The 26774-nt window shown below is 46.8% G+C and overlaps 1 protein-coding gene across 3 annotated transcripts in view; it reads left to right on the top strand.

The window, feature by feature from the left end:
- The first annotated feature begins 4722 nt into the window (after positions 1-4722).
- The window catches only part of THRA (thyroid hormone receptor alpha), a 144397-nt gene continuing 122345 nt past the window's right edge, over positions 4723-26774 (top strand). For all 3 annotated transcript variants that reach the window (XM_066587968.1, XM_066587965.1, XM_066587967.1), the window contains exon 1: positions 4723-5020. The gene's annotated coding sequence lies outside the window, so the exon portion shown is untranslated. The remainder of the gene's footprint in view (positions 5021-26774) is intronic.

The raw sequence follows: 26774 nt of genomic DNA, 5'->3' as shown, positions 1-26774 counted from the left end.
ATGCATGGACTTTTGCCGGTCGGTAGGAATTGCAGATTCTGCAAATGGGAGAATTGCAGCATGCTCTATTTCATTGCAGATTCCGCATGTATGAGCCTCATTGATCTCTATTAGAGATGAGCGAGTATACTCGCTAAGGCTAACTAATCGAGCGAGTAGTGCCTTAGTCGAGTATCTGCCCGCTGGTCTCTAAAGATTCGGCTGAGTGAGCGGGGGGGGGGGGGGGGGAGAGATCTCCCTGCTCTCCCCCGCCGCTGTCTGCAACCTCCACTTATTCTTCTGAGCTATTCCTCCACAAGAATAGGGCCTCCCTCACACAGGCATATGCAGAAATGCAGCAATTTTCAACGCTGCGTTTACTGTGGTTTCAGCTGCGTTGTCATGCATTTTTTACAATGCGCAGCTAAAAACGTAGCCAAGGATGTAGAGTAAAAAATCAATACTCTCTTAGCTGGCGCCGTCCAGGTCCATGCCGCTGCTCTCTGAAGCTCATAGCCGCAAAGGATCTTTTGTTAGTGATGAGGTTTGAAGACCCCACCTCCAGCAAGGGATTGCTCTGATTGGCTGAGTCTGCTGAGTGTCAGCAGGCTCAGCCCATCACAGCAAGCGCTGAATGCACCAATCACAGCCATTCATTGAATGGCTGTGATTGATTCATCGAGTGCCGGCTCCGATTGGTGGAGCTGGCGCTCCTGAAACAATCAGAGCAATCTCTCGCTGGAGGCAGGGATTTCAATCCCCTTCACTAGCAATAGATGCTTTGTCGGCTTGACAGGCTTGACAAGTGCCCAGTAGCCTGCCTGGAGCTTCTGAGTACAGCGGCGGAGACCCTGACGGCGCCAACTAGGTGAGTATTCCTTATTTTTTTTATTAGGTAGTTCAGCTAGAGCCTGCGTTTAACGCTGCCCAAAATGTGGCGCCAACTTTTGCCACGTGTTCACACTGAAACCATTGCCCATTCATTTCAATGGGCGACGCAGAGCTGAAAACGGACAAAGATAGAACATGCATCACTGTCAAAGCGCAGAGTTTTAACACTTGTGTGGACAGCCCCATTGAAATGAATGGCAGCTTTGTACAGTGTTTAGCGCAGCGCTGTAAAGGCAGGGGTAAACGCTGTACAAATATATCTGCTTGAGGGAGGCCTAAATATGTATATATTTTTTAATGGCTTTTACTACTTCCAAAAAAGTAGTATAAACCAGCTAAGCCCAGAGAGCAGTACCCGTTCTGAAGGCTCTCAGAGCAGCTCTCACTACGACACCACAAGAGAATGTCACCTGAATGATAGAAGGGTGTTTCCAGGGGTCTGGGCAACTTTCTGATGTCATTCCCTACTTGTGATCTACACAGACGATATGCTTTCCATATGAGTACATCCAATTTCCTCACACAAGCGTGACCTTACGCAATTCGTTTCTGTGATCATTTGCAGGTCTTCCACTGCGGATTCCGACCGCTTGTGTGAGCCTGGCCTAAGCGATAAGTTGCTGATTGGTGGAATTCAGACTGCTGGGACCCCTACTAGCCCCGAGAAGATGGTGTGTAGCATCCCACAATGAAGGCAGCAGCAGTAACACATGCGCTCTGTCACTCTGTTTATTTCAATAGGGCCATTGGATAAAGCTAATCACTGGAACTAGGCTATCTACTCTGCATCCCAGTTCTTGGAATTCATGAGGTCCCCAGCAGTCAGGCCGCTGCTGATTAATAGGTTATCGCCCACCCTGTGGAGAGGATGACTTATTTTTGTGGGACAACCCCTTTAAAGGGGTTTCTGGTTACCGGACAACATTCTCCTATACCACCAACTGTGCTAAGAATGAGAAGAGGAATACTTACCTGTCCTCTACAGCGCTGTAGCCCTGCCTTCCTCCCGTGGTTTGTTGTTGAAGATGATGTCACCGAACATCACATGACCGCCGCAGCAAATCAGAGGCCACAGATTCACCGTTCTGAACTCTTAACACTATGGCCTCCAGGAAGCAAGTACTGATGCCAAGAGAACAGGCAGTGGCACTGCAGCTTTTAAGCCGCTGCAACGGTCACATGACATCCGGTGACATTATCTTCCACAACAAATACTGGGAGGACGGCAGGATTATAGCGCTGGATCGCAGAGGACAGATAAGTACAGCTAATCCTGTTATTTTAGCACAGTTGGTGTAAAGGGAATGTAGTCTGGTAAGTGGACAACCCCTTTAAGTGCACAGTTAAGCCCCATTTACACGAGACAATCGCTCAAAATTCGCTCAAACGATGTCTTTTGAGCAATCATCTTTGCGTGTAAATTGGGCTTTAGAGCCTAAATTGTAGATTGCATGCTTGCTACATACTCCGGGTAGCAGTGATCAGCAAAGATAGGGACAAACTGAACGTCGATTGCGCTATCGTTCCGAGCAAATTGCAGCTTTATTCAAGCAAATTTTGAGAATCAGCGATGCTTAATCTTGTTAAAAATCACACATTGCATCGCTGATGCCTGCGATCTTTTTGCATGTTAGTAAATACAAGCTTCTAATGTTGAAAATGCATCGCAAGAATATCGCAAGTTCGTGCGTTGCAATGCGATAAAAAGGAGGCTCTGTAGGGTAATATGGGCTTAAATAAAACTGCGATATTTTTTTTTCCCCACACCACATCGCATGAGTGAAAATATCGCAAATTTTAATGAAACCATTGAAAATCATTGGTTTCATAATTCTGCGTTTTCACTCTCTCACGTCGCGCAATTTTATCGCCCGTGTGAAAATGGCCTTAAGCTAAAGACACACAAGCAGATTTTCAGTCCGTCTACTGTCTGAATTGTCAATGAGGCAGAATAAGGCTGCAATGGTCCACGGGCGTTGCGATATCCCGTGGCGGATTTCTGCCACTATGGGGGTCACTATTACTATACAGTCTTACAATTGCAGTCGGCCTTAAGGCTGATGTGGCCCTTGGGGAAAATGAGTCTGATACCCCTGTTCTAGTCTTAAGTTTGCACAGTCTAACTATTAGATAGTAATAGTAAATCTGCCCCAATTTGCCAAATCACACATTTTTCACACAGTTTGTTTTCAGACACACAGATTTCCGGACGAGACACCCCATTCAAGTTAATAGGGTCACACAAAAAATGGACAGCGAGATTTGTTGATATTTGATGCTGTCAAATTCCGCAGTAGACTATGATTGGTCTATTGTGTGTCCTGCTGGACGGATTTGATATGAGATATGTAATTGTCTTTTTTCCACTTAATGGTGGACTGTTAGGACTCCCTCATACGGGCGACACGGCACTGCCATGAGAAAGTCGCATCGATATTACATTGCTGGTCTGTGCGATATCGCCGCGTCTTCTTGTGGCAATGCTATGATTTTGTAGGACCTCATGCGAGGATTTTTTGGGAGGGGCTTGATATATAAGCCTTACCCTGACTGCAGAAAAAAGGAAGTATACTTCACCTAGAAGCGCTGTCCATGGCTCCGCTGCAGCTTCTTCCTGGTCCCCGGCACTGGTCTTCTTCATCTCTTCTGGCTGGGAAATGAAAAATCCCCGCCTCCTGGAAGCGCTGGCTGTGATTGGCTGACGCTTAGCCAATCAGAGCCAGCACTCGATAAATAGCTATGATTGGTTCATTGGCTGTGATTGTCTGGCGCTAAGCCAATCAGAGGCAGTGATTTTTCAAACCCCAGCCAAAAGAGATGAAGGTGAATGACGTGCCGGAGATGACAGCTCTTCTAAGGTGATGTATACTTTTTTTTTCTCCTGCAGCTAGGGCTAAGGTTATGGCTTTGACAATAGGATTTCCTACTGTCAAAGTTGCATCGCACCGCACAAAAATCGCATTTTCATGCGATACATCAGAGAGGAAGCCTCCATAGGGAAACATGGGCTACAAAACCTCGCGAGTCGAGTGCATATCGCCGGACCCATGAAGTTTTTGTGTCGGGATATCGCATGTGTGAATTAACCCATAGGAAAGCATGGGCTTCACATACTTACAATTTGTAGCAACATGCCAAAATCGTGCAACTTTGTCACCCGTGTGAAGGAGGCCTTATGAGAAAAATACCAGTAAAAATTTGATTTACAGAAAAAAAAATGGACACAAATGGCGTCTGTATTTCAACAATCCGTTGCTAAGAATGCAGAAAAACCTAATTGACCCTTTTCCAGGCTTGTTTTCTTGTGGACACACGGACGGCAGACAGATGGGCAAAAAAGTCTGGTTCTTGCAGATGCAAGTTCCTACAGTTGTGCCTTTGGCCTTAGGGGCCTGTTCATATGGGGTGTATAGGCTGCGCATTATCCACCACAGATCGGCATGCTGTATATTACAGTACCAGCCAAGTGGATAAGATGCCTCGAACAAGTCCGCAGTGTTAGCTGACCTGCCGGTGCGCAGCGTGTCAGTTTATGCTGCGGACTTCACCCCTCCGGACGAGTGCGGTGAAATCTGCTGCAGAATCGCAATGGACTTTCCGCAGCCGAAAATACGTCCCGTGTGGACGTACGTCATACATGAGCCGAGCACGGCATATTTGGAGCACACAGCTAGCACTCCTCACAAGAGTGTCTGGAAAGCACGGTGGAGGGTGTGCGATAGACCAGGAGTCCTCCAGGGGGCACTGCATAGCAGCCATACTGTATTTAAAGGATATGATACACAGATAGGGAGGGAGGAGCTGAGTATAACTAGATTTTTTTTCCCCTTTCCTCTCTGTCTGTATTCCTGACACACGGAGGGAAGAGAAGAAAGAGAGACACAGACAGGAATAACCCCCCCACCCCTTCCAAAAAGAAACTTCAGCTTAGAATACGGGATCCTCAGACTATCACTTGCTTTCTACTCAAGATCCAGGGCTTGTCTAGGTGGGGAATTAGGGCAACAGGAACCGTGCACCCCTCTTCCTGATATTATTTGCGCACACGTATTTTTGCGTTTTTTTTCTTCTGGTTCCCAAGTGGCTTACACTTCCTTCCAGTCCCAGAGAAGAGGGGCATCTTAAGTCTCCAGGCCTTCTGAGCAGAGAGGTGAGTGATCATGTACACTTGCACATGGGGGACTGTGTCTTCTATAGCTGTTTACTGTAATAAGGTCATGTCTCTATCTGTTTAACCCTTCTGCTGCTGTAGAGGAAGGCCTGCATGCACCGCAAAAAGGGGCGTGAGCACAGCGGATGGCATAGTGTTTAGAAAGGGAGAAAAAAGGGGGTGTCTTGGTCTGATTGCAGCTTTTTATGACCCTGATCATAAACAATCCCCACCCCCTTCAGAACATTGACTTTATGGAAGGGGGGAGCAGCTAGCTGCAACATTTTATAGGGCTTCCCCCTCCCTTCCACCAAGTAGACTTCATTCTTGTCCTTTTAAAATGTAATTGCATGTGTGTTTTCGGAGCTGGAGGGATTATGTTGGGGTGTCACCGCCGCTTACTCTTCCCAGAACCGAGAAAGGGTCCCACTAGTTCTTAACGGCTTGTCTGCTGTCTAGTTCTATTGCTCTCCTATATACATACACAAGGCCTTGCTCTGTATGTTGACAGTGGAATCTCTTAGCAAGGTTGTTCAAGGCTGCCCCTAGTTGAGATAAAGTGGTTAACTCCCAGTGTATGCTGACAGTGCACAGGCCGGGTCCTCGCCTCTCCCTTGACTTTGCAATAAGGCACTCCAGACCCGGGCATTATACTGGGCAGCCATAGGAAGGAACGGCTGTGGATTTAGCCTCAGCAACGCTACTAATTTAAAGGTCCCCCTCCACCCCCTACTTTTTTTTTTCTTCTTCTTTTAATCTTCTCAATCCGTAATATCAGCTGTGCAGCTCCACTCGTATAGTTTTAGCCGAGGCGATAACTTCTGCAGAAGTCATTGGCGTTTGTGCGTGACGTTTAAAGGGCACGGTGCAACTCGCATTAATTACCGGATCTGGGGAAATGAATGCCAGAGTGCACTTTTTCTCTTTTTTTTTTAACCTCCTCAGTCACGTTCTATAATGTTTGTCACTTAAAGCGATCAAGCGAATAAACGCGACTATATATCATGAAAGGGCAGGTTCCTCCTCCAGGATACCCCCGGTTCCATGTGTCAGAACGGGTTAGCATTGCCATATGTTGTTTTAACTACTATTATGCAAGCTTCAGGCCTCCATGCCAGCGCTTGGTTTTTCAGTGGCGTGTGTCAGACTCGCTTTCTCTCAGTGACACCCCTCAACGCCATCCCCGTGTCATCCGTTTTAACCCTACCGTGCCTTCTGACGTTGCATATGTGCTCTGCTACGCGCTGGGCATTTTTGCGGTACATCAGATTGTGTGGCTTTTACATATTTTTGGGGGATTTTCACGTTTGCCTACTTTTTGTCCTTTCTTTGCTCCGTAGCCATATTTGTGCCGCATAGTTGATGGTTGACCTATAGATATACATATATACAGGCGGCATTGTCTGTCATCTCTCGGGTAGGTCACTTTTTTATTGCGTAGCCACTCTGACTCTTTGCCCGGCATATTCGTGCGTCCTGCAGGTGGCCTTTGAAGTAGTGTTGGCATTCTGTCATGCCGGCAGCTGTCGTGATTTGTGTTCGGAGAAGGGGGTGTGGATCTGATCTTTCTGGCGCAGGAAGAAAGTGCCTTGTGGTTCCAGAGAGTCCCAAAAAAGAGAGGTTGAGTCACAAACAATATCTTGTGTCAGGTGACATTGGCGACGCCAGGGCGTTACAGACTTAAGGCCTGTATTGTAGGGCGTTATTTATGTATTGTGTAATATTACCAAGCTGCTGGTATTATCCTCTGTGTGCACCTCCGATTCTGTTAGGCTTGTACGGTGGCCTGTAGGAGACAAAACAGTCTAGGACCGAGAGGCTTGTCTAGGCTTGTGTGTGCAGCAAGGTCGCTCACCATACTGTGTGTATGTGAGACATTATAGACTGAAGACGTCTTTTGTGTTAATCCTTCCGGTATATAAGGCCGCTGCGATGTTCACTGCACTTTATACATTAACCAAAAGGGGCAGCAAAAAATATATACATTTCAGTGCAAAAGTAGATTTTTTTTCCCTTAGCGAGCGCATTTTTACAAAAAATTGAATAAAAAAAAAAAAAATGCAACCGTGCGGCTGAAAACACAATGTAGGCCAGATTCACATCTGTGTTTTACCCTGCAGTTTGTTCCATTGTTTTTATAAAAAAAAACTTAAAGCAGCTCTCCAGTTTTAGGACAAGATTCGGTTCCGGGACAGGAAGGGTTTATTATTAGAGATGAGCGAACGTACTCGGATAAACACTACTCGTCCGAGTAATGTGCTTTATCCGAGTACCTCTCCGCTCGTCCTGAAAGATTCGGGGCGCTCCGCTGCTGACAGGTGAGTCGCAGTGGGGAGCAGGGGAGAGCGGGCGGGAGAGAAGGAGAGAAAGATCTCCCCTCCGTTCCTCCCCGCTCTCCCCTGCAGCTCCCCGCTCCGCAGCGCGTCCCGAATCTTTCAGGACGAGCGGAGAGGTACTCAGATAAAGCACATTACTCGGACGAGTAGTGCTTATCCGAGTACGTTCGCTCATCTCTATTTATTATCTACGGTTGTTCTTCTTTGTTGCCCCTTTTATCCGCCAGTTCTTTGCTTTGTTTTTGGCTGTTCCAAATGACTGCAGCAATTTTCTATCTAAAGCACACTATGAGGTGCGCTCTGATTGGCCAGTGCTTGAACAGCTGTGCCCAATCGGAGAGCAGGTGTAGTGCATTGGTTGTGGAACACTAGCAGTGTATTATGGGTATTAGATAGTTTAAAGGTTGCAAGAGCCAAAAACGTGACCAGCGAATTTGAGGGATGGCAGAGAAGAACAGCTGCAGGTAGTATACTTCTCCTCTCTGCTCCCGGTACAGATATTTGTCTGCAAACTGGAGAGGCATTTTAAGGCCAGTTTCAGACGAGCGTATTGTATATGTCCGTAATACGGATTTGTTAACAGATGACATTACAGCTGTATGAGAGACCTGAGACATTTTACTGATGTACAATGACAACCGGGTCCCTTTTACACCTTGCAATCCTATCCAGATAACCATTGGCGTTTGCTTAGCAGGCCGATTAGATATCAATTGGAGGGCGAAGATCATAGACACCCTCATCTGTCCCCCATACAGTTGTCAGCAGCACACCCCTCATTCACGCGGGGAGATGTGCTGCTGACAACAGCGATTTATCCGGCTGCACAAGCAAATGCGATTAGCCGATGAATTAACTTTTGTTCGTTTCTTGGCGGATCAGGCCCGAAGATTGGTCAAACAAGCGTTCCTCCAAAGTCTCCATTCTGTCAGATTTCCTTTTCTTTTGGGGAGCTGGATTACGTGGAGTATAAATTTAGAAATTTTTTTTTTTTTCTAAAGGAAGCCTGACGTCTTGTTGTTTGCAATATTGAGGTCAGATGAGCGAGCGATCTCTATATAAAAACCTCCATTCCACATTCCTTTCCAATGCGTTAAACAAGGTGGTGCTAGTGAGAGCGCAGCCGTATATTTCCCTAAAGGCCTCAGAAGCCATGCTCACACTTTGTGTTATGGTGCGACACAACCACAATGGGAACCACATGTATTAGCATATACTTTGGCTGTGATCACAGTATTTATTCTTATAAAGAAGCATTTCCTGTTTGTATATAAGAAACCGCCATTGTGGCAACAAACAGGAACAATTGTGCTTTGGGTAAAATACTTGCTGTTTCACAAATGTGGAGTTCACTTCTTTTCCTTGCGTCCACCGTTCTGCCGCAGCACCTTTCATGCACAGAATAAATGTAATAGTAAAGTGTGACTTCAGCGGCGCGGACGGAGGAGGTTGTGGCTGCCAAAACAAATGTGCAGCGAGGACTCAAAAATGTGAATGAGAGTTCATAATTCCCTATTGTTTTGCATGTAACATCTGGCCGATGAAGTATTTTATATGTAACATTGCACCCTGCCACTCAAATTCTGTCTATGAACCAGACCGAAGAGTATGAATGTGGTGTCTTCGTGGCCTTGACTTACTGTAATGCTCTTAAAGGGAACGTATCACCTGTATGTTTTTTTTTTTTACTAATTAAAACCACATTTAGTGAAACATTTTCCATTTTTCTAATCTGCTCTTATTTTCTGACTGTAGGCTACTTCTTATTCTACTGTCTATACATGACAGTGGGGCGGCCATCTTTCCTGAATTGCAGTTAACAGCATTTAGGCCTGATGCACACGCACGGATTCCGTGTGGGAAATCACTCACGGAATCCCCCCCGGCGACCCTGTGTACCTGTCAGAAGTAGTCTTCTTTTCGTATGTAGGTGTGCCGCCGGCGTACATGCGCAGTACAGAAGACGCCACGCCGTTACCTAGGCGATGACGCGGATTCGCAACACTTTTGCAATGCTCATTGCAGAGGTGCCATAGTAGGGACGGCTTCCATTGACTTGAATGGAAGCCGTCCCTGCGTATCTGCTTAAAAATAGAGCATGCTGCGATTTTATTTCGGCACGAAGCAGACGCAAATAAAATCCGCTGGTATGTGTGGAGAGGGGAATCTCCACACACATCAATGGGCACATTGAGCAGCAGATCGCCCGCGCCGGCTGACATGCGTGGAATCTGCTGCTCAATTGCCCCGTGTGCATGAGGCCTTAGAGAGATGCTTTACAGCGAAACTTGGGGTACATTCACACAATGGACAGGAGGAGACCCATCGACTTCTATGGGATAGTGTTGTGGGCATGCTTTTTCACCTGCACAGAGGTCACTGTGCATGGAGGGGGAGGAGGTGAGCTGTGGCCATCACCTGTTGTGAATGGTGAATGCTGTGTAATCTGTATTTAGGTGTCACCTTTCATTGATACTCTGCCTTTGATGATATAATGAGATGGCTACTGAGAAGTTTTCTCTACAGAACAGGACGTGTTAGGCTATTATTAGGCCTAGTGGTTGCTGTGAGAACTGCAGGACTTTAGAATTTTTTTTTTATAATACAAATCGTGACTTTGAAAATGTAAAAAAATTCTTCAAACAAATATTTTCTGATGACACATTCCCTTTACAAGTAGTAGCCCTGAAAGCTCATGGGATCCTTATGAGTTAAGATTATGTGTAAGGCACGTATGGTTTTTGCCTCCCCTTTAGGGCCCACATACACTATATAATGTTTCATATTGCTTCACTTCAAGATACCATTAGCTATTTATAATATCAGATGTGTCTGGAAAATGTTTTCACCGTGTTGATCAATTGATGGCTGTTTGAGAGAGGTCAATAACCAGAAAATATAGACCAGCTGTAAAAATCATAAACTAGGATCCATCATATGGCGTACAGTAATCTTAAAGGGCCACTTTGGAGAAAACCCATTCTTCCATCCCTGCACCCCTCACCTGGTTATCTGTCAAACTATGGACGCCTCCTACATATATTGCTGTCACTTCCATGCAATGCAGCTTCTAGACTGATCTTTATCAGGTACCATGTTGATATTTAGATTTCTCTTTGCTGTGATGCCTCAGCATAGCATCACATGAGCAGCTAGAGGCTGTACCATCTCTGCCTGCTTGGAGGACAATTTAATAACTACTCTGTATATACACCTAAATAGGCTACAGGCCATAAGTATACAGTCAGGAAGCTGAGCTGTGATTTCCCTCATTATAACTGTATGACAGGACGCTCTAAGGCCTCATGTCCACTTGCATGCACGGTGCTGAATCGCGCAGTGGAATCCGTGCGTGCCTGCAGCCATGGAGAGGGAAAATACAATATACTTACCTCTCTGGGCGCTGCGGGGCTCTCCTTAGTGCAGGCCGCATCTTCTTTCTTCCGGCTGGCGAACGGCTTACATTGACTTCAATGGAAGCCGTCCCAGCGGAGCTCGCACAAAAATGGAGCATGCTGCGATTTTTCATCCGTGAGCGGAAACCACAATTGGTTTCCGCTCGTGTGCATGAAAAATCACTTTGCCATAGCCTGCTATTGACAATATATTTACTGCGGAATCCGGGCGCAGACGCAGCCACGGATATTGCAATTCAAGTCCGACCGTGTACATGCAGCCCAAAACTGACTTTTTGAGCCAGGTAAATCCCAGGTGGTCAGATTAAGATCACATGAGGAGAAGGACAGGGTATAGGGATAACTAAACACTAGCCAACATATATAGTGAGGGGCTAGCCACTTAATGAATGCAAGGAAAACACAATTCACCGGATCGGCTCTTTAATTGTTACTTGCTATTGAATTTTTGCAGAGCCTCTAAAAATTGTTTCCCTGTATGGCCAGCTGTAGCAATGGAAAATGCAAATGTGTCATGTGACGGGGTGAATGTAGCGAATTACAATCGATCTCTCGGAGTCGTGGCGTACTATTGAAAGAATTCCTTCTCTTGAACAGGCCCATTATCTCTGAGGGAATTCATAATCCGATATCTCTGTTATTATAATTAGATTTTATGGGAAGTGGTTAAAACTAGGAAGGTTATGCGTGTGCCTATATACATATCACGTCTGCCTACCTGTCTTCATACCTGCCGGGCTGCATATTTAGGGAAAATGTTTTATCGTTCTCTAATACTGCATTGTGTAGTAGAAAAATCAACAATAAGTGATTTTAAAATGTACCTCCAGCTAAAACATATGATTTCTGAAAATGTTGCAGTTCCAATATATGTTACTCTGTTTTTCTTTGGACTATAAGAAGCGCATTTCAGCAAGGAGAAAAAAAACCTACTTGATCCCTGAGTGCAATGCCCCATCATAGAAGGGAGTCTGTGGCACAGTCACCAAGACCTTGCCTCCTTCCATTTCATCAGTGCATGGTAGTTAGGAACGTTGAGCAAGATGGTCAATGGGAAAGATCACTGGGGCCAGTGGAAGTGAAGAACCCACTCCGCCACCACATTATAACCTATTCTACCCACCACTACCCTAGACAACCAGGGTACCTTTATTCTACCCTACACCACCAGGGAATCCAATATTAATTACTCAACTATCTGAGAACACCTGAGAAACAAAAATAAACTGTTCAACTACCCTAGACCAGCAAGTAATCAACTATTATCGCTTCAGCTACTCTAGGCCACCAGGGAATCATATACCCAACTATCCTGGACCACCACAGAAATGTGCATTAATGACTCAACCACCCTAGACCACTACGGAATTGTAGATTGACTCAACCACCCTAGACCACTAGGGAATTAAATGCTTACGATTCAACTACACTAGACCACCAGGGAATCGTATATTATTGACTCCCCAACAGGGAATTGGATATTATTGACACAACTACCCTAGACCGCCAGGGAATTAAATATTACCTACTCAATCACCTTAGACCATTAGAGATGGCTGCATCAAAGGAAGTCTGTCAGCAACATATTAAAGGTAAAGTCTTGTGAAAACTAGGGAAAGAGAAGCTGGTTTGTACCTTAAGTGCAGGAACAAAGGAAATTGTGGTGTTCTCATGCGCCACATGCTGTATATAAATTAGTTGGAATCCATCCAATGCGCAGTCTTGCAGCTCGAAGTGGTCCAGACTGCGGCTAATGGGCAGTCTTGCAGCTCGAAGTGGTCCAGACTGCGGCCAATGGGCAGTCTTGCAGCTCGAAGTGGTCCGGACTGCCGCCAATAGGCAGTCTTGCAGCTCGAAGTGGTCCGGACTGCGGCCAATGGGCAGTCTTGCAGCTCGAAGTGGTCCAGACTGCGGCTAATGGGCAGTCTTGCAGCTCGAAGTGGTCCAGACTGCGGCCAATGGGCAGTCTTGCAGCTCGAAGTGGTCCGGACTGCCGCCAATAGGCAGTCTTGCAGCTCGAAGTGGTCCGGACTGTGGCCAATGGGCAGTCTTGCAGCTCAGATTGGTCCGGACGGTGTCCACTCTTAATTCACAGCCCCTCCTCTTGCTGATGGTTGGTTACTACAGCTCTTTTACCCACATTGTACATATTTATAATTGCCATGGAGGTAAGAAAGTACGCAAAATTAGAAATTTTTAGCTGTCGGCGGCCGTCTGTTTAGGACCGACATACATTTGTCCTGAAGATGCAGTAAGCAAAAATCAGCAGCACCAGATAGTCATGAAGTGTAGTGGTGCCGCCTGACAGACCCATCCAAGAGTCTCCGCACAGCAGAAACATTGGAGCAAAGGCAACAAGATAAATCTCTTTTATCAGCCTTTGCTCCAATGTTTCAGTGCCAAAGATGATTTTAAAAAACACCTTAGTCTTAAGAGAGCCGATCTTAAAGGGGCGGGGTAGATGGGCCTTTGTTTTTTTTTATCTGCTGTCATCATGTTGATTTGTATGTAGCCTTTATGTGCAATGGGCTTTATGTATCTGCTTCCTACAGTTCTCTGCTTGGTGGGACATGGCAGCATTTACAGTCTAAAAGCATAAAAATCCAATCTTACACAGGCAGAATAAATGTCAATTTAAGGCATAAATCTTCCATGGGCCTCACAACAATGGGGCACAGTGATCGCCGAATGTGCTCAAAGTGGGATTTTACACTAATGTAAGCTTTCCTTGAAGCCGGCATATCAACTGGTAGGCGGTACTGTAAATGTCATAATGGGCATTTGCTTTGGAAGGATTTCTCTCTACCTTATATAACATTATAGCCGGCTCATACAGAACGTCTCCAGGGTCGCCCTCCTGCCTGCACGATGCATGTTGTTTCCATGGGGAATATTGATCTCTGTATAATTGGAGGTAATGGCTTTTGGAGAAATGTGATGTTAGAAGGTCAGCCAAGCCTTGTTCTGTGGCAGTGCTGCAATTGAATGGTGTTCAACTACAGCTTCAGTAAGGCTGCGTTCACACAGAGCGGAATTGGTGCAAAATTTGGAAAATCTGACCCAAAATCCTTGTCAAATTCTGTTTAAAAACAAATATGTGACTCTCCGCACCAGTAGTGCAGATTTTGATGTGGATCTGCAACAGACTGCACCCCTTCAATTGAAAGGGTGAAATATGCTGCAGATCCTTGTTAAAAAACAAACAAACCAAATGGTGCGGATTTTGGTGCAGATCCACGCCAAGATCCATTTAGTGTGAATTTACCCATAGGCTCTGTTCACGTCTGCGTTTGGGTTTCCGTCTTCCTGTTCCATTATGGGAATTGAAAAACAGACTCCTTGCAAGGAATTGATCCATCCTACAATGGAACTGAATGGCATTGGATGGACCTCATTGACTATAATGGGGTCTGTCTGGCTTCCATTATGCTCTCTGTATTTTCGTGGACAGATAGTGCAGCATGCTGCACTATTTTGGCCATGATCTTGAGACGGATTTATGCCGGAGGTTCAGAACAGAGCATCTGACGCAAATGTGAAGCCTGCACACGGCCGGTGTCCCCAGTGTACCTGTCCGCTGTCTTCATAATCTGTGCTGCGGATGTGCCAGTCGGCGCTCATGTGCAGTACAGATTATGCCAGGCCGTCACTAGGCGATGGTGCGGATCCCGCGACCTTTCCGCAATGATGATTACGGAACGGTTGCGGGACGGATGGCTTGCATTGACTTCAATGGAAGCCGTCAGCACAGAAGCCAAACAGAATCATGTAGAGGAAATCGTGTTTTGCCATAGTATGCTATGGGCGGCATTTGCTGTGGAATCCAGAGGTGGACGCCCACTCCGGATTCTGCAATGCAAATCCGCCCGTGTGCAGGCGGCCTAACATTGCAACTGAGCCCAGAGCACTGTGCAAGAAAGCATCAGCGTTCTCTGTGCTAAACTATCCGATCCCCATCATCATCAGGTTTTACTGTACCTGCTGTGAAGAGTGAAAGCTGGTACAGTAAAACCTGTTTAAGGCGATGACTTAGAGTTGCATTGAAGAGTGGTCTTCCAAGAGAAGATGTAGTATTATAGGTTTATGATCTTAGCCTATGGGGTTACTATATGAGATAGAAGCCCCTTGTGAATGTACTTTGCACAGTTTTCATGCATCTTGGTCAATCATCACATGTATAAAGGAAGGGAATATTGTCCAATGAGGTGAGGACCTTTAATTTGTTTGTGTATCAGTGTGCAAATGGCAGATGGGACAATTATTCTTCACAGTACCACCTATTAGAAGGTATCCTTCCCGCAGGTCAATGTCTGACCTTTACACAGGCCTTGTAACATAACTGGGAATATAAGACAAAAGCATAGCTTTCTCCGGAAGGTAAAGATGACCATGTACAGACCAATGTTTCTGGATTTTTGCCCCTGTCAGGCTTCCGACTGGCTGGGTGAGAGGCTTATGATGTGGGTCAGGAGAGGTATAGTTTCTCCTTGTGGAGACTACCTAGTAGGCGTGAGGAGGCTTATAGGCCATGCATGCTCCTCTGGGAATTTTGGTATGCAAATGTTAGATGCTACAATGTCTCAGCAATGCCTCCTATTAGAAGGTAGCTTCTCCATAAGGTAAAACTGTACCCCTCCTGCCCCACTTTGTGGCATCTCACCCAGCCAGCCAGAAACCTACTGCACATTAATGAGTGGTAAATGCCCCAAAACAGTGGTCTGTACATGGTTATCTTTTCCTTTTGGAGAAGACGTTGGCTTATATTCACGGTCATCTTAAAAGGTCACACATTGACTTGTATCAAAGCTGGCTTCTAGTAGGTGGCGCTATAGAGGCATTGTAACATCTCCCATTCCCAGAAGAGCATTTCATTTGCAAAGTCTATAAATCTCTTCATGCCTACTAGGCAATCTCCATAAGGAGTTATGTACCTCTCCCTACCTTTGTCTGGCAATGAGCCTATAAACGTGTGTATCGGTTTCACCGAAAGAACCAAAACGTGGTGTATCGGGTAGTGTACCAGTAATTCCAGGAATCATTCATCAAGGTAATGACTTGCATATAAAACAAGGAACACCAGTTTATACGGGCTGAACGCCCAGTTCACATGGAGTAGAATACATATTTTACATTCTGCTTTTGGTCTGCTCAGAAATCTGCTCCTATATATGACTGTCGTTCAATAATATCAAAAAATAGTCTGACCCAGAAGATCAAGTTTACGTTAAGAGAGTGAAAAAAACCTGATTTACCCCTTTCAGATGTTGATGTGATCTGTTCCTTTTAGCCCACGGATAGAAAAGTTAGCGCAGTCAGAAAATTGCTAAATCTTAGACCCAAATTGTACCTTGGAGGAACAGTCTTCTTGCCGGCCCGTAAGTGTATGGCTTCAGGGTCGCTCCCTTCTGGGTAATTGCCAAATATCCTTCAATTCAACTCTAACCTTGCAGCGTTGCTTCCTGAAAGCCTGATGGTTCAGTCTGCCTTGAATCTTGTTTTAGGTTCTACACTTCCATAAGTTACATAAGCCATCAATAGATACTCTTATGTCATACGCCTGCTCCCCCTGTTGCCACCCAACTTTTATTCATTTATATCCATTCTCTTTACCAATTTTTATAGCTGCAATGCATTTAAGCCCCCGACCCCCACCCCCACCCCCACCCTGCACTCTAGCATATCTGGGACCATGTGCGGTCCATGTTAATCCGCTGATGCTCACAGCCCCATTATAAGTGTATAAGGCCATACACATTAATGTTATTACTACAGACAGATAGTCCATCAGAAAGGACTCGTGGCATGTCCTATTCCCATCCGTTTCACGGACAAGAAATGGGACTTGTCGATGCAATGCTGTGTCCGTGTAAATCAGAGGGTACATGGACTGGTATCCGTGCCACACAGAATGCCAGGAGGACATCAACAAGAAGTGCGGGTCTGACTTCTTCGGGGGTGAGGAAATGTAGTTAGGAATATGGAGAGGTTTTTTATTAGGTTAGTCCCATTTGTTAAAACTAACTGTATATTTTTTGGGGGTGGGGGGGGATATATTGAGTCATTTTTAGGTGAGATGTCCTCTTCAAGCCCCAATGTCCACTGGTGGATTTGAATTGCAGGATCCACGGAGATGTTCCGCAGTTCAAGCCCCCCATAGGGAAACATGGAGGTCCGCAAGTGAATTAAATCATGTGGATTTGATGTGTGGACCTTTTGTGTGCGGAAATCAAATCTCAGGATGCTCCATTTCAGTATGGTGCCCACACAGACAGCTGCCATTGATGTCAATGGTAGCCGTCCAATCCGCAGCCCGCCCATTGCAGATGGGGCGCAGATTCCACATGAAAGCGGGAGTTTGAAAAGGAAAAAACCTCTACCAAGCACGTGCCCCCGCGTGCCGGCAGGTGCTTCCGCAGTACAGAAAACGAAGACCCGGACGGGTAAGCAGGGTCCTTGGCCACGGGCAGGGTCTGATTCCACTGCGGGCTCCCGCATGCGCAATCCAACCCATCCGAGGACATCAGCCCTAAGAAAGTTTGCAAATTTGCTTCATTTCTGGTACCGTACATTGGGTCAAAAACAAAGAAAATAGCTTTAGCTAAATTGTACATGCAGTGCCCTTTAAGAGGAGCCCTTCTGCGGATAGTCTGGGGAGCGCCTCCTATCCTCCACATGCCCCTCTTTACCTCGATGTCTCTTTTGAAGCTGAAATCTGGTACTGATTAATCTTTGTTTCTTGTGGAAAATGTACATTTATTCCGGTCCTGAAATTTACAAAAATATACAAAGAAGGGCCTGTCAAATCTCACGGAGTGAGCGTCTCATTCCCTGGCACACTGCTGCATTCTTTCAAGGGCTGTCTCATTTGCAGACGTTGGTGGCTTTCGCTGTCTCAGTCGTAGGCTTTGCAGTCTTATTTGTAAGAAGACTGTCTCGTTCACGGGCACATCGAGAACCTTGTGCAAAGAGGAGAGCAAGGATTGGGCTGAAACACAGACATCGGAGCAGCTTAAAACTGATGGTGTAATTATTAAAAAAACAGCCTAAAAATAGCGAGGCAAAAACATTGGCACTCCAAACCTCGTACAGAACTGATATTCAGTCCAGCCCCTTACGCCTGACGAGCACCTTCCCCAGCAACATCCCCTTAGATTGTCTCCTTCATGGGGCGGTATGATTTGTTGACCCGATGTGTTGATGATGCAGGTTTTCTTTGGGGCTCTGCTAAAGCGCAGAACACTTGGATTTGGATTTATGGCACAAAAACATTTATTTAAGCCTTCAAAAATTAAAACCTCTTTGATTTCTCTCCAAATGATGCTACTTTAAGGCTGCCTGTCCACGGGCGTTGCGATATCCTGCGGTAAGCCGCCGCCCGGGAGCAGGAGCCGTCAGACAGATCTCTGACAGATAGGCTGAGTGCGGAGAATCGCGGCAATTCGCAGCATGCTGCGATTTGCCGGCCGAGAGTGGAGAATCACAATGATTTTCCGCTCATGAACTGCGCTCTTCATAGCGTTGCTATAGAGAGCTTTCACTGCTTTCCCCGCAGCCTAAGGCTGCCTGTCCACCGGCGGGTTTTTATTGCATTCCCCACAGGGATAATTCGGCTGTGGGGAACCCATTGAAAGCTCTCCATAGCATTGCTATGGAGTGCGCTTCCCCCCTGTCCAGGAGCGGAGAATCATTGCGATGCAGCATGCTGCGATTTGCCATGATTCCCTGCAGTCCTCCGCGGTCAGCCTATCTGTCAGATAGGCTGATCGGTGGAGATCTGTCTGACGGCTCCTGCTCCCGGGCACCACAACGCCAGTGGACAGGCAGGCTTACTATGCAGCAAGTAATGTGTGAGACCCCACAAGCCAAGTAGATAAGGAGACAAACCACATATTGCAGTAAACCGTAATCGTCTTACTTGGCGGCTGAATCAGTGGTACGGTCTCTTTAAAGTTTGTCACACAGTTTTTAGAATAATGCAACACCGTTTCAATACTTGTCAGGCCAGATTCTAGACGAGGTAACAAGGTCCCAGCTTATCAGGCCTTGTGGATTTAACTCTTGGTCTCCTACAGTCTCTTTAAGCTCGGTAGGCCTGTCGGGGCTCCATGGACGCAGTCTCAACAGTCATCACTCACAGTCTTTACAGCGGACTCTCTGTTTCTCTCTTTCTCATGGCAATACAGTAGGTCACAGCCGGAGCTCCCCTCCCCCAGCTTCACGGTCCAGATTGACTGGACACCAGGCTTGGGTTGCCAACCTGAATTTTTTTTACTTTTTTCTGGGCAACTTACCCATGTCATACATGTTTATATGTCAGAAACTGATATGACCTTATTACCAGCATTTACTCTAAAATGCCAATAATTCCATTAGTAACGACCTGCTAAAGTACTAAGGTCGATCTCACACGACCAGATTTAAATTGCGGATTCCGCGAGTTTTGATCCGCGGTAATACGCTGTTGAATTAAATGCATTGGATTACGCAATTCCGCTCACAGTAGCGGGTCAGAATTATGTAACCCACTTGCGGAAAATAGAACGCAGGTTGTTCTATTTTACCATGGATATCTGCGACATAGAACCCATTGAGCTCTATGGTCACGAATATACCCGCAGCCCATACGCAATTACATATGCATTGTCTATGGGATTGTGGGCATCCGTGTCATCGCACAGGAAATACAAGCCAAAAAAAAGCTGTACGTGCCTGCGTGAGTATGCGGTCATACGCAGTACATTACACAGCCGTAGGCAGGGTCACGGCCAGGCTCACAGATGGACTCTGTGTAATCCCGGCCTAACAGCCACCAAAAAATTCAAGAACACATCTGTTTCTTTTCACAGACATTGGAAAAAGTGGCCTATTTTTATGGACTATTTCGGAATTTCTGGATGGTGGGCATCCCTGCCGGACGCTCTCAGCCCTGACCCGGAGGGCTCTACCAAAGTGCATAACTTCAGGCGTCACTCATCAGCAGGCTCCACGGCTTCTCTCGCGGGTCCTGACTCAAACCCAGCCTTGCACAGACCTCTCATACTTGCTCTTTCCACCACAGCGGCTACTGTAGAGGGGGTCCCAGACTGGGTACAGCTCTGTTAGCGCCACACAGAAGGCTCTGCCATAGATTATACGTCACAAGGCTGCCATTAGCGTGATGGATCTGACAGAGTCTTGTGGCTTCCGTCATAAATAGAAGCCGCAATCCAATTGTGAAGAGAGCTTTTATTGGCTCCAGCTCGAGGGAACCTGGCTCACGCATCCATTTGAATGGCTGCCATGTAATACTACATTTCCACTGCAGTGAAATGCATAGCTGGCAGCAGCTTTAGCGACCCGTTACTTATGGTTGGAGTGTCAGAAGCCGGACCTGGGCATAGTAGATCAGCTAATCACAAGGCCATCTATTATGTCATGAGAATGTAGAGGAAGGAACAGAATGTTATTACAGTCCCAGATACAGTCATTGGGAAATGTTCTATAAGGCAGGGTTCACACACGGCGGATTCCCATCGGAAATCTCGCGGTTTGGCCGCAGCAAAAACCGCGAGATATCCGCCAGGAGAACCGCCGCGGTTTTGCAGCGGTCCGGCCGCATGCTTTTCCGTTGCGGCCGGCTCTCCCATAGAGGAGAGCGCGTCCGTAACATAAATAAACAAAAAAACGACTGTAAACAGACCTGCTCAATCTTTTGAAGCTGCAGCCGCGGCTTCAACTGGATTTACCGCAGCGGATTAGCCGTCCCGTGTGGACGAGGTTTCTGAGAAATCTCATCCACATGGCTGGCTAATCCCGAGATTAGTGGCCGCGGGCGGATCTGCTGCGGCAGAACCGCGGCAAATCCGCCCTGTGTGAATGCAGGCTAAAAGAAATGTATTCCTGCCGTTTTTTTTTAAATTTTGATAATTAAAACCAGGTACTGATACATATTCTTTCTTCTAATGTGTTTATATTATCTGATTAGAGTTCTTTTTTTTATTACTGTGTTTTCTGTGTATATGACTATGGGGCGATCATCTACTGTTGCATTCAGAGCTGTGGTGTGAAGATGTTCATTGACTCCTATGGGAGAGTCTTGCGGGCATGCTTTGTGACCTGTACAGGGAGGGGGAAGAGGTAAGCTGTGACCATCCTATTTTGTGAATGGTGGATCCTGTGTTATCTATATATAGGTATATCCCCTTTCAGTATAATCCTGCCTGTGATGATAATGAGATGACTGCTGAGAAGTTTTCCCTACAGAACAAGAAGTGTCTGAATAATAATTAGGCTCAGTGGTCCGTGTGAGAACTGCAGGATTTTAGGGTTTCTTCTTTAATAGTGTGCCATAGTAATAATTATTTATTTATTTATTTAAAATCGTGACAAAAAATGTAACAAAACTTGATATAAACAATAGGTTATTTTCTTATGACACATTCCCTTTAACTCATTTGCCATTGTGTTTCCTGGCTGTTTCTTGTTGTTTCAAGGAAGATAACAGTTTTCGGATACATAAAGTAGGTTTAGGGGGTATTCTCATCTGGGACTTTTATGCCATAAAAGTCCGCTAAGTATGGATCCTACCTCTGGAACCTGTACTTATCTCAAGTTGAGGCCTCTACCGCTCGAGGCCCAGCTGTAAGTGATGGCTGGGTGTGCTCAGGGTGAACAGGGTTGCTATGCTGTTTATGTAACTCCTATAGAAGTCAATGGGAATGACTGTCCGTGCGGAATACACACAAAAATACAGCATGCTGCAGTTTTATTTCCACTTGCAGAAATAGCAATCGCTGTCCGCTCTTGTGAGCGGACATACGAATGTTGTATACTCTGAATGAATGTGGAATATCGCAGATCGTCCTCGCGGGTGACTTTCGCGGATTCCGCTGTTTCTGTCTTCCCAGCGGCCTCCTTTCTAGTGGTGGGCCTACTGCTGTCAAGTTTGGCCCAGCTGAGAACGCCCTTCTAATACAGCTGACGATTGTACTTTATTAGGTAATAGTTAATTGTTTTGATTCCCGGTATTGTTTGGTCATGCTTCCCCGGCGGTTGCTTGCCATTGTTGGTTGCCGACTCTTTCATCACTGACACCTGCGTGTCGGAGGAGTGAGAGTGGAAAATCAATAAAACATGTCGTAAAATCCAAGTGCATTTGCAGATGTAAACAGAATTAAGATGCGGCCGCTTTATTAGTTGTCTATAATTGGTTATATTGGATTTCTATGGTGAGACCAAGTCTATGTTTATTAAGGTTTTGTCACAATTGTAAACCTAACAACCAGAACGGGTTGCATTAACCGTAGAGTAGTACAAAATCTGATTACTTGTCGCACAGGACAAATGAGCATTATGAGAGCCGAGCGTTGGTGTACCCATTATATGGAAAGAAGATATCTGAGGATTCCGCCACCGTCAAGTACATTTATTTTGAGTCTTCACATATCTGAACTGCCTTACAGAAAAAAATGTTTTGGCGCCCTGCAGCGATCAATCCGATTTTTAATTATTGAATTGCAGTTTAGATAAAAAAGCTGAAGTGTAATCATTTATTCTGAGCATCAAGGACACTTTTTCCTCTGATACATGAGGACCATCATTGTTTGAAAACTTCCAAATTCTCCTTGAGTTCTGGGTCAGTCTATCGGCTGTGTCTGTTTTTCACGCTGTTTTTTTAAAAATATTTCTGTTTCCTGATAAAGGGCTTATTCAGATGGGCATATACCGGTTGGGTTTTCACACCCGGCCTATATACGCTGTCCCTCTTTGCAAGGGGAGGAGGCGGACCAGGCTGGGATCTAGTGCAGTGAGCTCCCACGCCCTCTCTGCCTGCCTCTCTGCCCCTCGCCACTGCTTGCAATGGGAGGGGTGGGACGGGGTCGAAACGAAGTTCTGCCCCATCCCACCCCCTCCCATTGCAAACAGTGGAGAGGGGGTGGGAACTCAGTGCACTAGCTCCCGGCCTGGCCCGCCTCCTCCCCTTGCAGAGAGGGACTGTGTATATTGGCCGGGCGTGAAAACCCAACTGATATACGCCTGTCTGAATAAGCCCAAAGACTTGTAGCAACCATAAGGCTGGGTTCTCACAGGGCGGGTTCTCGGCGGAAATCTCGCGGTTCGGCCGCAGCGAGATTTCCGCTGGGAGAGCCGCTGCTGCAAAACCCGCGGCGGCCCGGCCGCTTGCTCTTCCGCTGCGGCCGGCGCTCCCATAAAGCAGAGCACGGCCACAGCAGAAAAAAAATAAATGAACATGCTGCGGCTGGCAAATCCGCGCCGCAGCAGTGGCTTCTGCCGGCTTAGCCGGCTGTCCCGTGTGGATGAGATTTCTGAGAAATCTCGTCCACATGGCTGGCTAATCCCGAGATTAGCGGCCGCATGCAGATTTGCCACGGCGAAATTCCGCACGGAATTTCCACGGCAAATCCCCCCACTGTGAACCCAGCCTAAGGTTCTGTAAGGGCTCCTGCTCACAGGCAGATATTTGCTGCGGAATCCGCGGTCAGCATCTGCACTGTGAATCCGCAGCAAATGCCACCCATTACTTACTAAGGAGATCCGCTCCGTCCACCACCGTGAGCGGAAATCAATAGCGATTTCCGCTCGCGGAGGAATCGCACCATTTTTTGCAGATTCTGCACAGACTGCTTCCATTAAAGTCAGTGGCAGCCGTTTGACCCGCGGCCTGTCCGTAATAAACATTGCGGATAGGTTGCAGATTCCGCGTTGGTGTCTAGCAACGGCGCGGGAAAAAAAATTAGAAAAAAAAACCTGTACTGCACATGTGCGATGGTTAGCCGCAGCGTCCATCCGTAGTACAAATTCTCCGGCGACAGAGCAGGTACGCGTGGATGCCACACCTGCCAGAGACGGATTCTGTTGTGGGATTTCGCATGTGGAATCCGGATCTGCAGAGTGCAGGACGCCTTAGTTGGATGAGTCCTCAGAAGATGATCGATCATATACATCAAGTTTTTATCAAAATTCTGTGTATTTTCAGATTGCAAAGACCTTTCTGTAAGTTGCAGTATTTTATGCAGCAGCCGTTTATGTGATGTTTTAGGTGAAGCTTCTGCACGTGCCGTGGAAGGCAGCCGCCGCTCGTGGTCAGTGACGTTCCTGAGCTTGGATGGTTTATAAACATTCATTGTTTTATTTGTCTGTTGCCTAATAAATTAGGTCTCGGAGCCTGGAGCTAACATTGTATTAGGAATACTGGGAAATGGCTCTACCCGAAGAGCTGAGCCATTACGGTCTGGGCTAGCGGCTATTACATGCCATCCCTTGTGTCTGCGGTACCGTCACACCGCGCAGCGTATATCCTGGTGAGGAAGCCGAGTTTGCAGGTGTAAATATTATGCAGCGTTGAATAATCCCAGGAAGGGGGATGAGGAGAAGATACCGCGGACAGATGTCGTACGACGCCCACCTGCTGAGCGCCGATACATAGAGTTGTGACACTGAAGGCGATGACAGGTGTTTCTATAGAATGAAGGGTATAGGACCGGCCATATAGGGAGACATGGTGCGTAATAGAACGATCGCAGGGTGCTGGGAATTGTGGCAGGTGCTTCCTGCACGGTGAGTGGAGGTGTTAATTGAAGGTGACATAATGAGGATCAAGGCCTCATGTCCACGGGCAGATCGGATTCCGCGTGTGGACTTCCCCAGTGGGAGATCGTGGGTGTAATGGTTTTTCCGCGCGGATGCACTGCGGATCATCCAGGATGATTGATTTTTAACCTTCAAATCCGCAGTGCATCCACAATTGTATTTGCGGATTGACTGCGGATCGTCTGCACCCATTGACTTCTATTGAGCCCGTCTGCACGGAATCCGCACTGAAATGGAGCGTGCTGCTATTTATTTTCCACATCAAATTGCAAATCAAATCCGCATGCTTAAATTGAGTTGCAGATGCCAATGCTGCCCTATGGGCACTGTGAATTGCAGATCTTCCACACGGATTCCGCAAATCAACTCCACCCATGGACATTGGGCCTCATACCCGGCCTCCAAGGGGTTTTATGACCACATTTAGGGTTAGAGTTAAGGCCTGCGTACACAGTAGAGTTTAGTCATCCAAACCAACCTATAACGGCAGAGCTGGACAACGCTCTAATGTGCATGCGGGCGGCAACTTTCCCCAACAGATGATGTCGGGGGAAATGATCGGGGTGTTGAATTTCAGCGCTCGATCCCTCTGTTCCCCCCCCTAGGAAATAATTCGACATCAGAACTGTCTGACTGACTTACCTCCCTAAACCCACAAAGGTTTGGCCAAGCGTACTAATTATCTGTATGGGGGAGTCGGTGGGAACGGCTGTTGAATGAACAAAATCTGTGTCGGAATCCACACAGTTAATATGGATTTCGACACGGATCCACAGCAGACTTCACCTCTTTAATCATCCATCAATATCCACATGCAAGTTCACACCAAATAGTGCTGATCTGCCCCAAGATCCGCCATATGGGAACACATCCTTAAAGGAGATGAAGAAACATGGCTGTTCTCTTCCGAATGCAGCAGCACCCCTCTCCATAGGTTGCATCTAACATTGAAGTGAATGGAGCTGGGCTGCAGTACCACACACAACAGACGGACAGGTGTGGCGCTGTTTTTAGAAGAAAGCAGCCATGCTTCTTAATCCTGTACACTCCCTTTAAGAGAGAATATCTCTGTAGGGTAGCGCCACACAGAAATCAGTTGCAGATTTTCAGCCGATTTCCCGCTATACGATCCACAGGGCGAGATCTGCAGTGAAAGTCCGCAAAGGGAATTGATACCGTTTGCGCCGAATGTCGATTTAAGTGCAGATATATCTTTCTGCAGCGTGCGGATGATATTTGTTAACATCTCTTCGCTTTGCTACTACTGTAATACATTATGGATCTGTTGCCTGCAAGTCCAGATGGAGAATCTGCAGTATCTCAGCGACGTGAGGACGTTACCTAATTTGGCGTCCATTTGAGCGTGCCACGCTTTTCCTGATTTTGTTTGACGTTTGGCAATAAACTGAAATCTAAGAGTCCTGCCATGTGACGGGGGCAGATGCAAACAGCAGGGGCCCCTGTGCGAGAGCAGCAAACGGGCCCCCTGCTGTCCAATATCTCATCATAGATTGTACCCCTTATAACAACCCTCTAGTTGATGAACCATGACCTGTACTAAGTAGGTCGCTTCCATGCAAGGTGACGGCAGACCCCCTTGGCTACTGAGCCCCTATGCAGCTGCACATATGATATGTTACGCCCTTGCCGTGTGCAAGAGGTCTTAAAACCATGACAGCAGAGGACGACTCAAGGGCGTATATTTGGGATTTAGGGTATTTTCTTCCTCTGAGTGACTTTCCTACAGGCAGGGAACAGAGCTGCGATACATGGCAGCAGCGCAAGGAGGAAACATTAAAAATAACTGTTCAGTTGTCTGCAAAATAGGGCTGAGGGGAAGGCTTGGCCTGGGAGACATGTGGGATTTTGGCTGACCGCAGGGAAGGCGAGGGGCCAGGATGGACTGGGCTGGGTTCCCACGCTCTCACGCGTGGCTTACAAGGTCTGATGTAAGATTTCATAATATCCCCAAGCAGGAGGAGGAGAGTGGGCCTTGTGTTGTGCGCTGGCCTATGAAGTGGGAGGGATGGCTCGCAGCACTCAAGGCTTCTTAGTTTAGGCTTTTCTTCTGGTTGAGTTTGTTATGAGGTGTGCAAACTTTGTATCCAGGAAAAAATGAGAGCGAACCCTTTAGGGATTGTGTGAGGTGTTATACAGGGATGGGGATGCTCGTACAATCGGGGATACCCCCGCAGCAACCGCCGACACACCCCTGAATGTTCTTGTTTGGGCAGGCAGTACATTTTCCCTTTCTGGCCATGAAAGAGGGGGAGAGCAGCAGAGGGGAGAGCTGACTGGTGCTAGAAAACAGCGAGCGCGCCGATCTGGAGAGAGACATCCCAGTAAGAGGCTGTCTCATGGCTGTGGCCACCGATGGCTGTATGTCACTGACCTGACTGATGCTGCGGTTGG

This window comes from Eleutherodactylus coqui, chromosome 13, assembly GCF_035609145.1.
Source record: "Eleutherodactylus coqui strain aEleCoq1 chromosome 13, aEleCoq1.hap1, whole genome shotgun sequence".
NCBI lineage: Eukaryota > Metazoa > Chordata > Amphibia > Anura > Eleutherodactylidae > Eleutherodactylus > Eleutherodactylus coqui.
This window is presented reverse-complemented; position numbering and strand designations above follow the sequence as displayed.